This window comes from Bos indicus, chromosome 4 (genome assembly GCF_029378745.1).
Source record: "Bos indicus isolate NIAB-ARS_2022 breed Sahiwal x Tharparkar chromosome 4, NIAB-ARS_B.indTharparkar_mat_pri_1.0, whole genome shotgun sequence".
NCBI lineage: Eukaryota > Metazoa > Chordata > Mammalia > Artiodactyla > Bovidae > Bos > Bos indicus.
The window spans coordinates 117,407,410-117,423,006 of NC_091763.1; positions in this window are offsets into that span (position 1 = coordinate 117,407,410).

Below are 15,597 nucleotides of genomic sequence, written 5' to 3' on the forward strand. Positions count from 1 at the left end.
GCACTTAAAGGTTCGTATGTAGGGGACTTACTGTGATGCCTGCACTGAACTAGTCTAACCCTGTGTTTCAGAGTAAAGTTTGGGGAGGGAAATGTTTTCTGGAATTTCTGGTTTGTGAGCAGGTGGTTGAATTACCTCAGTTCATGAAAGGTCATTCTGTGAGGCAGCAAGGATTTCCGTGTCCTGTCTACAGCTGCAGATGCACGGCTGAGCAAACAGGAGCTCACAATGGGGATACAGGTATTGTGTTTATTTAGCCAGTTTCCTGAGTCTCCTGAGATCCTACCCAAGGAGTGCTTCTGGAAGTTCATCTAAAGAACAGGATTAGACATAATCAAGTCATGTAGATTATAGACAATGCCTTTATCTTGGTGGTGAAAAGACAGGAGGGAAAGGAGCCAATTTAAATCTAAGCTTGCCTTTTCTACTCCATGTTTAAAAATAGACCTTTTGCTAAGAAAATTCACCTGAGAGTTTCAGATGATCTATTTGTAAACTGTAACTAGCAGATAAAGTCTTAGAGTTGGAATATACCTTTGAAAAGTATTAATATTGTTGTTGTTCAGTCAGTAAGTCATGTCCAACTCTTTGTGACCCAGACTGCAGCACGCCAGGCTTCCCTGTCCTTCATTATCTCCAGAGTTTGCTCAAATACGTATCCATTGAGTCAGTGATGCCATCCAACCATCTCAAACTCAGTCGCCCCCTTCTTCTCCTACCCTTCATCTTTCCCAGCATCAAGGTCTTTTCCAATGGGCTGGCTCTTTGCACCATGTGCCCAATATCATAAAGTATTAATAAAGATATTCAAACTCAACTCTAACGCATCATATCTTACACAGAAGCTGGCCAACTACCCAGTTACCTACTTACTAGATCCCAGTTACTTCACGCTTACTCTTGAAGAGGCAGCAGACTAACAACAAACTGGCCACGGGGAATTTCACATCGATCCCTGAACACAGCCGAACTGTGCAAAGAAGGATGCGTGAAACGTGCTTCCAAGTCGTAGGACCCACTTGGTCCTCTGTCGGTTTTCTGCATAAATCTTCAGAGACGCTAATGGGAAGAATCTCGTCCTGAGCAATTTTAACACCGAGTGTCTGGCTCAAGGCTGCTGGCTCTGGGAAGAACAGAGCTGCTGAGACAGTGTCCTGGGTGTGGGGGTTCCTGCCTAGGTCTGTGACTTAGAGACGGTGGCATGTGAAAGGCAGTTACCACGTTTTCATTCATCAGCCACCATTTTTCCACTGCTTCGGCTCCGTCTAATGAATTCTGTACATAAGAGAGACCATGTTGTCCCCTGTGATATGCCTCCTGCAGTTCAGGGTATACGACAGTCAAGGGCGATGAGTTGAAAGTTCACTAATTTTCTCATCAGGATCTAGCTCCTTGTGTTTTTTCTGTCTTCTCTCAGGTAGGTTCTCTATTGAAAATCTTAGAGTTTAGCTTTGGTGGAAAGTGGCCTCAGGTCAGTTCCATCGCTCAGTCGTGTCCGACTCTGCAACCCCATGGACTGCAGCACGCCAGGCCTCCCTGTCCATCACAAACTCCTGGAGTTTACTCAAACTCATGTCTGTTGAGTGGGTGACGCCATCCAACCATCTTATCCTCTGTCGTCCCCTTCTCCTCCCACCTTCAATCTTTCCCAGCATCAGGGTCTTTTCAAATGAGTCAGTTTTTCACATCAGGTGGTGAAAGGATTGGAGTTTCAACTTCAGCATCAGTCCTTCCAATGAACACTGATTTCCTTTAGCATGGACTGGTTTGATCTCCTTGCAGTGCAAGGGTCTCTCAAGCATCTTCTCCAACACCACAGTTCAAAAGCGTCAATTCTTTGGCGCTCCGCTTTCTTTATAGTCCAACTCTCACATCCATACATGACCACTGTAAAAACCATAGCCTTGACTAGACGGACCTTTGTTGGCAAAGTAATGTCTCTGCTTTTTAATATGCTGTCTAGGTTGATCATAGTTTTTCTTCCAAGGAGCAAGCGTCTTTTAATTTCGAGGCCTCTAAAAACGGTTCGCATTCACTTGACCCAGAAAACCCCACGAAATCATGCAAGTCAAGAGGTTCAAGCTCCGTGTTTACTTTAGGAATCGTGACGTTGCCCAGGGCCGTGAAGGGTGCGTGGAGACTGTCCCTGGGCCCGAGGCGCCCCAGCTGCTTGCTGTCCTCCTCGTGTGCTGGGTCACGTGACTGCTGTCCTGCCGCCCTTCAGACTGCATCTTATGTGCCATCTGATGGCTCCCAGGCCCATCGTGACCCTCCTTCCTGCCCGGGGCCCTGTGACCATGCCAGTGGGAACCGCTGGGATCACCCTTTCCCCTAATTCAATCTTGTTAGTTGCAAAAGGACCCAACTAGGACGGGGCAGTGGCGGTGGGGTGGGCGTGAGCAGATAAGCTCTGAGGGAGTCTGAAATGAGGGGGCAGCTTGACAGGAGCCCCTCCAGCCTACCCCTAACGATCTGCTCTGCGGCCAAAGCATGTGCGGGCAGACCTCCAGCCTGCCATGTGACCGACTGTGGGCCGGTTCCACGGCGGGCGGGGGAGCCCACCGACGGAAGGTCAACATGCCAACAGACCCCTGGAAAGATCATTTCCAAGCTCCCTGGGTCCGAGGCGGGAGTGTGCACTTCACTGCCCTCATGGGATCAGAAACGGCCCTCGGGTCCTCTCAGAAACCTGGGGTACACGGGGAAGCCCTGTCTGGGGGCTTCTCACAAAGGAAACCCTTGTTTCCCAACATCCACAGACAGCTCTTTGCACCTGTTTAAATGGTCGTCGAGAAACAGATGAAATGTTCCTGAACCCTTGACCGACGTGCGCCAGCAGGTACAGCGCATGCGCTGGGGGCGGTCAGATTCCTGCCCTGACGCCACGGCCCAGCTTTTCACCCAGGAGGCCCAGTTTATGCTTCCAGAGACACAAAGCTCTTTGGGGACCCTGTTTCTGCTTAGCAACCCTAATCCTTCTCCGTAACAGGTTTGTGAAAGGAATCTGGGGAGGAGGAAGGCCGGTAGGTAGGTAGGGTGTCAAACACTCAGCTGCCGGTCATCCTGAAACCAACTTTTAACTGAAAATAGCCCAGAGTTTTAAATCCAGCATCTGGACCTAGCACTTGGCTGTTGGATAAAGGCATTGGAGGACCTTGGCTCTCCACTGAGCAAGAAGAAAGTCAGGAAAAGCTTTCTTTTTTGAAATAGTGTTGCCTCGTCTTCAACCCAAAGGCTGCTTCCTCACAGACTCAGGGGCTTGCCGTCCTCACCCTGTGTGTCATGGGAGCCGACCCCCGACCTCGATGGGACCTTACCTGGGACGAGCCTTGGAGGATTTAAGCTGACCCAGCGGGATGAGGGGAGCTTTGGGGGGCTTCCCTGGTGGTCCTGTGGCTGGGACTGGGCGCTTTCACGGCTGGGCCCCGGGGTCAAGCCCTGGCTGGGGACGGTGGACACAGACCAGGTGGAGGGGACAGGGAGGACTCCTCTGAGGACAAAGGATTGCCCCGAGGAACGCCGGAGGCTGTCCCAAGCACAGGAGCCCTGGGCCTTCGGAGGGAGGATGGTCCTACACCTGGACGTGAGATTTCTGGCCTCCAGAACCGGAAACAACAAATCTCTGCTGTTTTCTTTGGTTTTCTACAGCTCTTACTTCTCCAGAGGCATAAATGGATGTCCTATGTATTCAATCATTTCATCTGAACTTGGAGAGCTTCTTTTTCTGTATACTTTGTTGAAACCTGGGAGTCTGTTGTGGCTCAGCAGTGAAGAATCCACCTGCAATACAGGAGACACGGGTTCAATCCTGGATCAGGAAGATCCCCCGGAGAAGGAAATAGCAATGCATTCCGGTATCCTTGCCTGGAGAATCCCATGGACAGAGGAGCCTGGCGGGCTACGGTCCTTAGGTTCACAAAGAGTCGGACACGACTGAGCAACTAAACCACCAACCCCCACCATGTTGAAGTCTGATTCGAGCCATCCACCCCGCCCTAAGGTGGGCTATCCAGGCTGCACTACAGACAGCGGAACACAACAGAAGGATTTGCCACAGAGTTGACTGCTGGATTTCTTATTTGGAAGTCTCTCTTGTGTGGGCCCACTCTATTTCTCAGGGAGGGAAGAGAGCCAGGTGGGAGAATGCCACCCGGTAAACCAAGTGGAACTAAGCGGCTCTACTTAGTCAACAAGGAAGAGTTTGCTGGTCTTTGAAAACTTAATTGGTTGAGATTAAAATCAGCACTAACCAGGTAGGATTTCAACACCCAGGGTCGAATTCTCCTGCTGAGAAGCTCAGTTAATCTCCTCTGTGCAACTGGGCCTTAGGCAGCTGACTTGAACAAGTAAAATGGGGAAGACAGAGGCCAGGGCTCCCTCCCCTGGGGGCCCTCAGCCCAGGCTCAGTCCAGACTGGGCAGCCAATCCCTCTCCTCCTGCCCCACAGCTGCCCAGGGACCCACAGACGTTCCTCCCGACCATGGGGACACAGGGCTGGAATGCTCCTTTATCACTGGGCACATGATCACAGTCGAGGGGAATATCTCAGGAACCGCCCACAACCTCCCCTTCCCCACTTCCACATCACAGCTGAGGAGGTGACTGCCCAACAGGAGACTGGGCAAGCCGAGCCTGTCTAGCCAAGATCCCCGGGACCTTCTCAACCCAGGGACTGAACCCGAGTCTCCTGGGTCTCCCGCGTGGGCAGGCGGGTTCTTTACCGCCGTGCCACCCGCTTTCCCCGGTTGTTTGATCTTTGTGCTGAGTCACTCAGTCACGTCCGCTGCGCCCCGTGGCCTGGCCCGCCAGGCTCCTCTGTCTCTGGGGACTCTCCAGGCAACAATACTGGAGCGGGTGCCCGCCCTCCTCTGGAGGACCTTCGTGTGTTCTTTGGTTGTGGCTGTTTCTCACTTGTAGGGCCTGCTTGTGTATTAAGAGGCTCCCTCTGTCTTTCTGTTCAGGGGACTGTATGTTCTGGCTTCCTGGGACAGTCCCAGCTCCTGCCTGTTTTCTCAGCATAATTGCTAGTATCTCTCCCTTCATGCCCTGAAGTGTCTGAGTTGGAGGGATAAACAATATTTAACCTAGCAGCCCAGTTCTGTATGTCTCTCTCTGGGTCCCCAAGTCTTATGTACAAAGGCCGAGTATTAATACGCAGTAGATTATCTATAAGCTGATGAAGCTGTCTGTCACTGGAGGTAAACATTTCAGTTCTTCTTTGGAGCAGCTCTTAGTTTTAAGGAAAAGCACCAGGACAGACCCTTCAGTGATATAAATACAGTACACGATGACAGTACTTAGCATAGATAACCAGCCTACGTCTGCAGAATCAATGAGCAAATGGACGGAGGAGTCGCAGTAGGGTGTTTCTGTTACATCTTTAGCTGAAAGTCAAACAGTGGGAACAGACCAGAGAAAAATCAGATCTAAACCAAGGGCTCTGGACGAAGCAGAATGAAGCACCTCTAACCTCCCCTCCTCCAAGTGTTCTGAAGAACAGAGCCTGCCTGGGACCATGCTACCAGCCACACGCTCTGTTATGCAATCAACAATCTCAGAGAAAGCGGAGAAGCCACACAGTGCATGAAAAGCTTGGTGGGTGGGGAGCCAGGGCCTCCTCACCACTGAGCACCCAGGGACACACGGGTGTTTGCTCTGGAGCCTGACAGATCCGCACGCTCATGCTGATGATGCAGCCCTCACCTAAAGCCATGGGTCACTCCAAGTGACCATGGAGTGGCCAGCACAGAGGTCATAATGACCAGCACACTCATAGAGGATCTACTGGGGCCTGGATATGTGCCGGCCACTGTTAGCACTTGGTCTGCATCATCTCGTTTAACCCTCACAATAACCTGATGCTTTTGAACTGTGGCATTGGAGAAGACTCTAGAGAGAAACTTGGACTGCAAGGAGATCCAACCAGTCCATCCTAAAGGAAATCAGTCCTGTATATACATTGGAAGGACTGATGCTGAGGCTGAAACTCCAATCCTTCGGCCACCGGATGCAAAGAGCCAACTCATTAGAAAAAACCCTGATGCTGGGAAAGATTGAGGGCAGGAGGAGAAGGGGACCACAGAGGATGAGATGGTGGGATGGCATCACCAACTCACTGGATATGAGTTTGAGCAAGCTCTGGGAGATGGTAAAGGACAGGGAAGCCTGGCGTGCTGCAGTCCACGGGGTCACAAAGAATCGGACATGCCTGAGTGACTGAACAGCACACCTGATAAAGTGGAGCCTGGTCACATTTCAAGATTAGGAAACAGGGCACAGGGCAGACAGGTAACTTGCCTAAGGAAGCACAGCGAAGGGCAGAGCCAGGGTTAGAATCCCGACAGTCTAAGTGGTGACCACAGGTCCAAAGGAGAGCAGTTCAGAATCAACAGATTCTGAGCATCGATGAAAACCTGGGAGCCAACAGCGGACAGAACGAACAACACAGCGAGCGCCTGGACTACAAGCTTGAAAGGATTGACGCGTGGCCCGGTGTCATGGAAACGCCTCTACAGATCGCATCTGCTCAGTCATATTAACTTTAAAACAGTCTTCAGAGCCCAGGCCAACCTACGTCAAGGAGTCCTTAAGCCCCAGAGCTCAGGGACCAGTAATCAAGATGAACGCCTGGCCAACTTAAGCACTTACATTAAGGGAGAAAAAGTGTGAGACTCAGGAACACGCGCTGTCAGCTGCTCACGTGGTGCCCTCTGGCCGTCCAGGGCGGGGGCTGGTATTTCCAGCCACTTGGCTACAGTCAGTGACTAAAGTCAACCCCGTAATCCTTGGTTCATTCAGAATTATACCCAGGCGTGGTTTGGGATTTTTTGCTTTGTTTGTTTTTAAGGTACTGGGGTTGGCCAAACGCTCATTTGGGTTCTTCCGTAAGGCGACTCCAGCAGCCCTTGGTTGTCTTTAACTTCGTCCGAAACAATTTTGTTAGATTGTATTGTGACAGCTGTCATATCAGCATTTAAAAAACCTATCAGAAGTGGTGAATTTTTGTGTGGCCATTTTAATTTAAAGACAGAAGGAAAAAAGCAACATTTTCAGCATATTATGCTTTATTATTTCACTAAAGGTAAAAACGCAACTGAAATGCAGAAAAAGCAGCTCTGTGCAGTGTATGGAGAAGGCACTGTGACTGGTGGAACACGTCAAAAGCGGTTTGCAAAGCTTCGTGCTGGAGACGTCTCGCTGGACAATGCTCCAGGAGCGGGTAAACCAGCTGAAGTTGATAGCAACCAAATCAAGATATTGATTGAGAACAATCAACGTTATGCCATGCGGGAGATAGCCGACATACTCAGGAATATCCAGATCAAGCGCTGAAAATCACTCGTGCCAGCCTGGTCATTAATCGCTCTGATGTTTGGCCTCCGCATAAGTTAAATGAAAAAAGTCACCTTGATCGTATTTCTGCATGCAATTTTCATTACGGTTTTCCAACAAACTGTGACAGAGGCAGACCAGGAAGCCAGTTCTGTGTCCTTCCGAGTGGACCGTGCTTTATGGGGTACCCTCTGGAGAGAGCCCCAGCCTCCCCAGTGCAGGGGAGGAGGGGCCAAGCATGTTGGGAGGGCAGAGGACCGCTCTCTCCTGTAGCAGCGGAGATGTGTCGGTTCCAACGGGCTTCAGGCCGAGAAAGGGGGGCTTCTTCCAAAGGGGGAGCAAGACCCCTCCTCTGCCCGCTGACCCAGGGGGCCGTCTCCAGCCCCCACTGCCGCTGGCCGGGCTCCATCCCACAGAGCAGGGCCAACAGTGGGGCTGGCCAGCCTGGGTGATCAGCACTCAGACCTCTGGGGACAGGCTGCCCCAGCTCAAGAGAGCCCCACCCACTGTTCAGGACCTATAGCTGAGAACCCACACAACCAGGCTCCCAACACTGCCCTACAGCTCACGCGCAGACCCCTCAGTCCTGGTCACTGCACCAGCAGTTCAGTTCAGTTCAGTCGCTCAGTCGTGTCTGAACTCTGCAACCCCATGGACTGCAGCACACCAGGCCTCCCTGTCCATCACTGGCTCCTGGAGCTTGCTCAAACTCATGTCCATGAAGTCGGTGATGCCATCCAGCCATCTCATCCTCTGTCGTCCCCTTCTCCTCCTGCCCTCAATCTTTCCCAGCATTCAGGGTCTTTTCAAATGAGTCAGTTCTTTGCATCAGGTGGCCAAAGGATTGGAATTTCAGCTTCAGTATCAGTCCTTCCAATGAATATTCAGGACTGATTTCTTTTAGGATGGACTGGTTGGATCTCCTTGCAGTCCAAGGGACTCTCAAGAGTCTTTTCCAACACCACAGTTCAAAAGCATCAATTTTTCTGTGCTCAGCTTTCTTTATAGTCCAACTCTCACATCCACACATGACTACTGGAAAAACTATAGCTTTGACTAGACAGACCTTTGTTGGTAAAGTAACGTCTCTGCTTTTTAACATGCTGTTTAGATTGGTCATAGCTTTTCTTCCAAGGAGCAAGTGTCTTTTAATTTCATGGCTGCAGTCCCATCTGCAGTGATTTTGGAGCCCAAAATAATAGTCTGTCACTGTTTCCACTGTTTTCCCATCTGCTTGCCATGAAGTCTCACTGGATGCCATGATCTTAGTTTTCTGAATTTTTAGTTTCAAGCCAACTTTTTCACTCTCCTCTTGCACTTTCATCAAGAGGCTCTTTAGTTCTTCTTCGCTTTAGGCCCAATGACTTCAACCAGTTCAGGGGCCACATGGTGGGCCGGAGGGGGGCTGTCCCAAAGATGTGGAGTCTGCTGGGAGTGCTCGTCCCCAGACAGGGAATAGCCTGTAGCCCTTTCCGCTGCAGGGGAGGGCAAGACAGGGCTTACTGAGGGGGTGTGCAGTGGAGTGACAGAGCAAGGCGAGGGGAGAGACAGGCACAGTGACCACGAGGTTCTGACCCCTGTTTCCAGGCCGTGGGGACAGAGGCTCAGCCAGACCCTGTCTCAAACCCACTTCTTAGGCTCCAACTTGGAACCCTGCTCACTTCCCAGAGAGTGCTGAGGCAGAGACACCCGTCCAGGGTGCCCCGGGCCAGCTCCCCCAGCCCGGTGGCCACACAGAGGGGCCTGCGGCTGATCCATTTGACCAGCTTTGTCCCAGGTCCTGCATGAGGGCCCGGGATCACAGACCCAGAGGGTCTCCGAGATGGAGGGACCTTCCCTCCGGAGGTCTGCATCCAACAGCCCAATTGTGTAGAATGCCTCATTTCCTGACAAGGACCCAGTAGGCACTCCTCTCGCCCAGCCTGGCACAGAGCAGGTGCCCATAGGTACCTGAGGGGCGAAGGCAGGGAGGGGTCCAGGTTGTGCTGCTGCTGCTGCTGCTAAGTCACTTCAGTTGTGTCCGACTCTGTGCCATCCCATAGACGGCAGCCCACCAGGCTCCCCTATCCCTGGGATTCTCCAGGCAAGAACCCTGGAGTGGGTTGCCATTTCCTTCCCCAGTGCATGAAGGTGAAAAGTGAAAGTGAAGTCGCTCAGTCGTGTCCGACTCTTAGCGACCCCATGGACTGCAGCCTACCAGGCTCCTCTGTCCATGGGATTTTTCCAGGCAAGAGTACTGGAGTGGGGTGCCGTTGCCTTAAAGGGGCAAATCCAGTGCCCAGAGCCCAAGAGTGAGGGCGCTGTGCCCCCTGCCCAGACGAGGGGTGTCTGGAACGCAGCCCCAGTGCCCGCCCAGCCCTGGGGACCCAACGTCAGGACATCCCCCCTGGATCGGGGCTCCCCAGCCTCAGCACTGGACACAGGGCCCAGGGACCCGTTAGCCGTGGGCCGCCCTGGGCCCTGCAGGGTACTGGCAAGCATCTCAGGCCTCTGCCTAGCTCCTCCTTTCCAATGAAGAATGTCCCCAGATGTGCCCAGTGTCCCCAGGGGTACAGCCTCAGGGACGGAAGCACAGATCCGCCACCTGTGTGCCCAGCAGCGCCGACCCCACACAGTGCCCGAACCCTAGGACTCCCCTGCCTGCCCCCCAGCACACACCTGGGGAAGAGAAGGGGACCCTGCTTCCTCAGACCCATGTTCCAGAAAGATCCGCCCTTCCTCCCTGTCTCCTACCAAGCCAATGTAGATTTCTGATGTCCCAAGACCCACCTCCCAGGAAATTACTTCCCACTGCTATAGACCCGTCTGGGCAGGGCCCGCCTCTGCTTCTCAGACCTGCCCGTGGCTGACCCCAGCAGTGACCCTGTTTTGTCCGTGGTCAGCGAGCTCCGTGGAGCGTGGGCTTTCCCGGACCCCTGGGGGGCTGCATTTGAGGAGAAAGGGGTTCCTGTCCAAGACCGCCTCCATCACTTCACACCCCTGCACCCCGCCTGGAACCTGATCACCTCCACAGACACATCCCCCAGGATCCCTGCTGACCCCCGGTCGCTGGCTGCAAGGCCCCGGGTGGACGCGCAGGGCTCATTCCGGATAACGTGGAGATTCCCGCTGAGCGGCGCCAGGGCCCCCTAGTGGCCAGTGCGGCACCTGCGTCCTCCTCCGCATCCCCCGCACCCCTGACCCAGCCCATTCCTCATCAAAGACCAACTGGAGGCTTAGAGGTACTTTTTTAAAGGCAAATCTCAACGGGAATTTGATGCTGAAAAAAAAAAATGTATGTATCCCATTCTGTGTCTTAATCTGCACACAAACTGGATGGAGCTCTTGGCAATTTATTCACTGAGGTTACAGGGGCTGGGGCTGGGGCTTGGCTTGCCAGATTGTTGAAAATGAGAGTTTGAGAAAGGGATGACACTTCAGTGGCCAAAACATAAACCAGCAGAAAGTCAAGTTCTCTATGCAGTGGAAAGAAACACCAGATCCACGCAGACTGCAATCGGGCCACCTCACAGCCTGCCTGGTTTCAACCAGCTGCCGCACCAGGCTGCAAACTGACTCCCTTCAGTGGGTTACCAGGGTCTGCAGGAGCGCCCGGGCACCCACGAGTCCCAGAAGGAAAGTGGGTTCTCCCCTAAGCCCGCATTGAGGACTCAGTCGGGAGGAATCAGTGCAGTGGACATCGTCAGGATTCAGTAACGAAGGGAAGGGGTACCAGGGCCCCCGCCAGGCGTGCACACCTGCCTTCAGGTGTCTTGGTCTGCCAAATCCGGCTGTTTGACCTGGCGGGGGAAGGGGGCCTCCGTTAATTCCCAGCAGCTCCTGCCTGCTGTCCACACCCGGGGAGGAGAGAGTAGACGCTTGTGCACGACCCTCTGAAGCCGGCAAGGTAAGAACCTTTGCCCGTGGGGCCCAGGTAAAAACGGTAACAGATGCTGCAGCCTCTGCCAGAATGAATCCTAAAGGAGTCGCTCTGGAAGCAGGCACATTAATGAAGGAAAATGAACTTGTTTTTCCTTCATGGAGGCAAACAGCTGGAGATCATATTAGTAAGGGGAAAACACAGAGCAAAGGCTGGGAATTCTTCCCGCACACCAACGGCTGGGGAGGGGCTCCTGCAGTGCCGGAGGGGAGGGGCTCACGACGCCTGCCCGGTCCCCCCACACTCCAGCTTGGCTTTCTGCTCACGTCACTGCCGTGTCACTGCACAGCTTTGCCCTTTGCAGCCAAGCACAGACCCGGAGCAGGGGGATGACGGAACCTGGCCAAGCCTGACGGGTAACGGTGGCTCTCAGCCACTAGGGTCCGTGGAAGCCCCTGAGAACACAGAGAGAGCTCTCTGGGAAAGGCACAGGGTCCGCAAATGCTGTCTACAGGCCCCAGGAACCTGTCCTGGGTGCCTCTCCTCCTGCCGGCAAAGGGTCAGTTGCCCATGGGCAGGGACAAGCTCCCTTCAGCCCTTTCCGATGGGACCCTGGTCCGAGGGAAGCTCAGCGAAGCCTGGTGTTGGGGTGTGACTGAGCAGGGGGGGACGTCCCCTCAGGAGTGGCTGTTGGACAGTAGCGGCTCCTCAGGGGCTGTGGCAGAGATCACGCCCTGCCCCCAGAGGCCTTTCCTCCTCTTAGAATCTTCTAGAACATGGGCTGCACCTGGGGCACACTGCAGACAGCCTCACTCTCCAGATCGCCTGCCATGGAGTGGACGCTGAGAGCTCTCCAGGGCTCGCAGGTGGACACCAAGCTTCTGGGCCAGTATTTCCAGGAGGCGGCTCCTCTGCTGTTCTCTGCAGGGACTCAGATGCCCCACCAGACCCAAGGAGCGCCCTGACCCTGGGGATGGGGGAACCGTCTACACCGGGCCCACATCGCAAAGGCTGGGGAAGGAGAGGGGTTTTCTCTCTAACCTGAACAACTGTGATGAGCGCTTCCAACACAGCAGAAAGGCGAAGCCATTCATTGTTTTCTCATTAAGAGTCTAAATTGCAGATCGGAGCAGGTGCGATATTATCATTTAATTTGTCTCTATTCCATTTTTCAGGCTGCAAGGGCTCTCCTGGGCCCTGGGAGGTACCAGTCAGTTCAAATGCTTTTCACAATTTCAAAGCAGCAAAATAGCAGAGTCTCCCACCACCAAGACATCAGCGAGGTGCAGCCGCTGGACAAGACACTACAGGATGTTAGTTAAAAGAGCGCTTCATGTAAACGCAGGTCCCGTCTCAAAGGAAGCGACAAAAACGATTTTCCCCGGCGCACGGGCAGTCTTGCCTACACACGGCTAGGTGTCCAGGTGCAGGTCTGAGTGCTGACCTTCGGGAAGGGCCCTGGGCGTCCAAGGTGCCTGTGCATTGGGTCCAGGCAGTAGACCGCAGGTGGGCCCCAGAGACCACCACCCAAACCGCCTGGTGGCCTGATGCGCCAGCCACTCACAGAGCAGAGGGGACCGGGGAAACAGGACCCCGTCCTGGGGCCCAGTACAGACCTCCCAAGTGAAGGGGCGCGCCAGGAGTCCTGACTCAAGGGATGGACCTGGGGGGTGGGCCGCATCGAGGAGAGGAGCACAGGGAGGCCCACGTGGGAGCCCCACTCCCGCCTCGGGTGACGCAGTGCCTGTCGTATGTGGAAGGCGACCCCCACCTTTTATTGGATTTTAATCAAGAATGATCCTCTTAAATATTTCAGATTGCCTGCTGAGGATATATTTAAAGGACTACGTGATGAAGAGAAGAACACGGGAAGCATAAATTTTTAAAATTCATTCCCTCCATATAATAATCCACAGGGCGTTCGCGGCCGCTCCGCACAGGGAGAGCCAATGACTAGCGTCTTTCATGTGGCCAATTACTCCCATCCCTGCGGCCCGGTCCACCCGCCCACCCAGCTCTGCCAACATCCGCAAACCAACCCAGACTTTGTAAGAGAGCCTCTTTGCAGCCCCGCCGAATCCACGGCTTCTCTTGGGGAACTAAAGCTTCTCTCTGCTGATGCAGGAAGGCCCAGCCAGAACACATGCACGTGTACACACACACGCGTGTGCCCACGTGAACACACACGGGCCTGTACACACAGCCTCCCTCATAAGCTTCGTCCTGCAGCTTCTTCACCAGCAGAGCCCATTATCAACGCCTGAGAGATAAATATAGAATCTGGGTAATAAAAAGAAATCTGTTTTTTTACATATATGTGTGTTTATATATAAACACAATTTTCTTCCTGGTGTTTCCTGTGATTCCACTTGCTCACAGCGGGCCGCATGCAGAGACCTCGCCCCCCACCCCACCCTTCAGATCAGAGTCTCTGCTAAGAAAAGGCTGCGTCGGGCACCTCACTCAGGGCCGTGTGCACGATTCAAGATGGCGGCGGCAGAGGGCCGTGTGCAGAGGCGCTGGGTGCGGCAATACCATCTGGAGCAGGAGCCCCGCCCCCGAGAGCCCCGCCCCCGAGAGTCCCGCCCCCTGCCCCTGAAAGTGAAAGTGTTAGTCGCTCAGCTTTGCGACCCCACGGACTGTAGCCCACCAGGGTCCTCTGTCCACGGGATTCTCCAGGCAAGAATGCTGGAGTGGGTTGCCACTCCCTTTTCCATGGCATCTTCCCGACCCAGGGATTGAACCCAGGTCTGCTGCATTACAAGCAGATACTTTACCGTCTGAGCCCCCAGGGGAGCCCTGAGCAGACCCGATAAGGCCGCTTGTCCGCTCCCTGGTGGGAGAGCGAGTGCCCTGGAGCCGGACTGGCACCTCCGGCCCTTCCATCAGAGGACGGAGCTCTCTTCCACTGCTGATTGAGCTCCCTCTCGTTCTACTGGCTCTAATGACACCGGGCAGGAGACCCTGGGCTGGGGACCAGCTCAGGAGGGTCGGTAATGAGAGCAGAACAGAAGGGCAGGAACCACAGAGGGTCACTTGCTCCTGTCTGGGTGCCCAGGCTGGAACCCAGGGCCCCCCCACCCCAACCCTCCAGCTTCCTCTCCTACTGAGAAGGCAGGCCTCCGACACCCCCTTTATCCACCATCCTCGGCCACAGAGGCACAGACGCAAAGACACGCCACCCGAATTTAGGGACACCTGCGGTAGGCACCGCTCCTGCCCCCATCTTTCGTGCACCATCACCCTCCCCCTGCAAACACCACTGTTTACACTTCATTTTGCCCCCAGCTGGCAACCCTAAGCCCCCCACCAAGGTGTGACAGACACCCAGGACAGATAACCAGGATGTCAGCCATGCTGATTCAGGGGAGCATTCCCTGGATGCTCTCCTGAGGGTTTAGCTGGAGACTGTTTGTCTCCCAAGTGTGGTGGTGGGAGGCGGGGTGAGGGGCTGGTGGTTCTGCCCCTCGAGGTGCCCACAGCAGGTACCGCCCTGCTACATCCTAGGGTCACCGCCACCCCCAGTGCACAAGGCACACACCAGCCACAGGAGGGTGGGAAGAGGGTAGGGCGCACCTACTGCCCACCTGCCACACGGCCTCCTGCCCCCGCCCACCTGAGGGGGGACCAGAGCCGGGCCCCTGTGAGCGGCTGAGCCCCCGACAAACAGAAGAGTGAGTCCACCGTCCAAGGCAGAGAGGCTGTGTCCAGGGAGACAGTCCCTGTCTCCGCTACACCGAGTAAGAACGTGCACGGGCTGCTGGGTGATTGCCACACCGCGGGAAACAGCTGAGGAAAGAAAGACGAAGGCCCACCTGCACTTGAACTTGTGACTCAGGAAGGAAAGGCCTTCCTGCTCCCAAACTCCAGATGGTGGGCTCGGGAAGCTGCCTTGGAGACCCCAAGGGCAGCTGGGGAGAGGGAGGGAAGCTTGTAGGTGGACACACTAGAGCCCCACCCCCTCACCCCTCCTCCAGCGGCTGTGGCCTGTGGCTGAGACCCAGGTTGTACTGCTGGGTTGGGTCGGACAATCTTTGGTGGCCCCAAGGCACAGGGGGGCAGGGAAGGGGAAAACAGGAGATGGTCCTCTGTTTCGAGGCAAACAGCCCGGGGCCTGTGGGTGGTGTGCACAAAGCCGCCTGACCACACCAAAGTTAAGCACTCTCAGTGGGCTAGTCATTTACACGTTAGTATAAACAAGCTTTCCATTCTGGTCATGAAAGGGGATTTTAGAGAGCGGAAAGATGGGCAGAATCACAACACAGGGGATATGAGCAGGTCGGGGAGTGCGGACACTGACAGGGAAGAAGTGGACAAAGAGTGAAGCCCACAGGCAGTGGAGACAAACCAACTCTGCTCCATCATTTCCCCTGGGATCGGCCCAGACGACAGCCCTCCAAACCTCC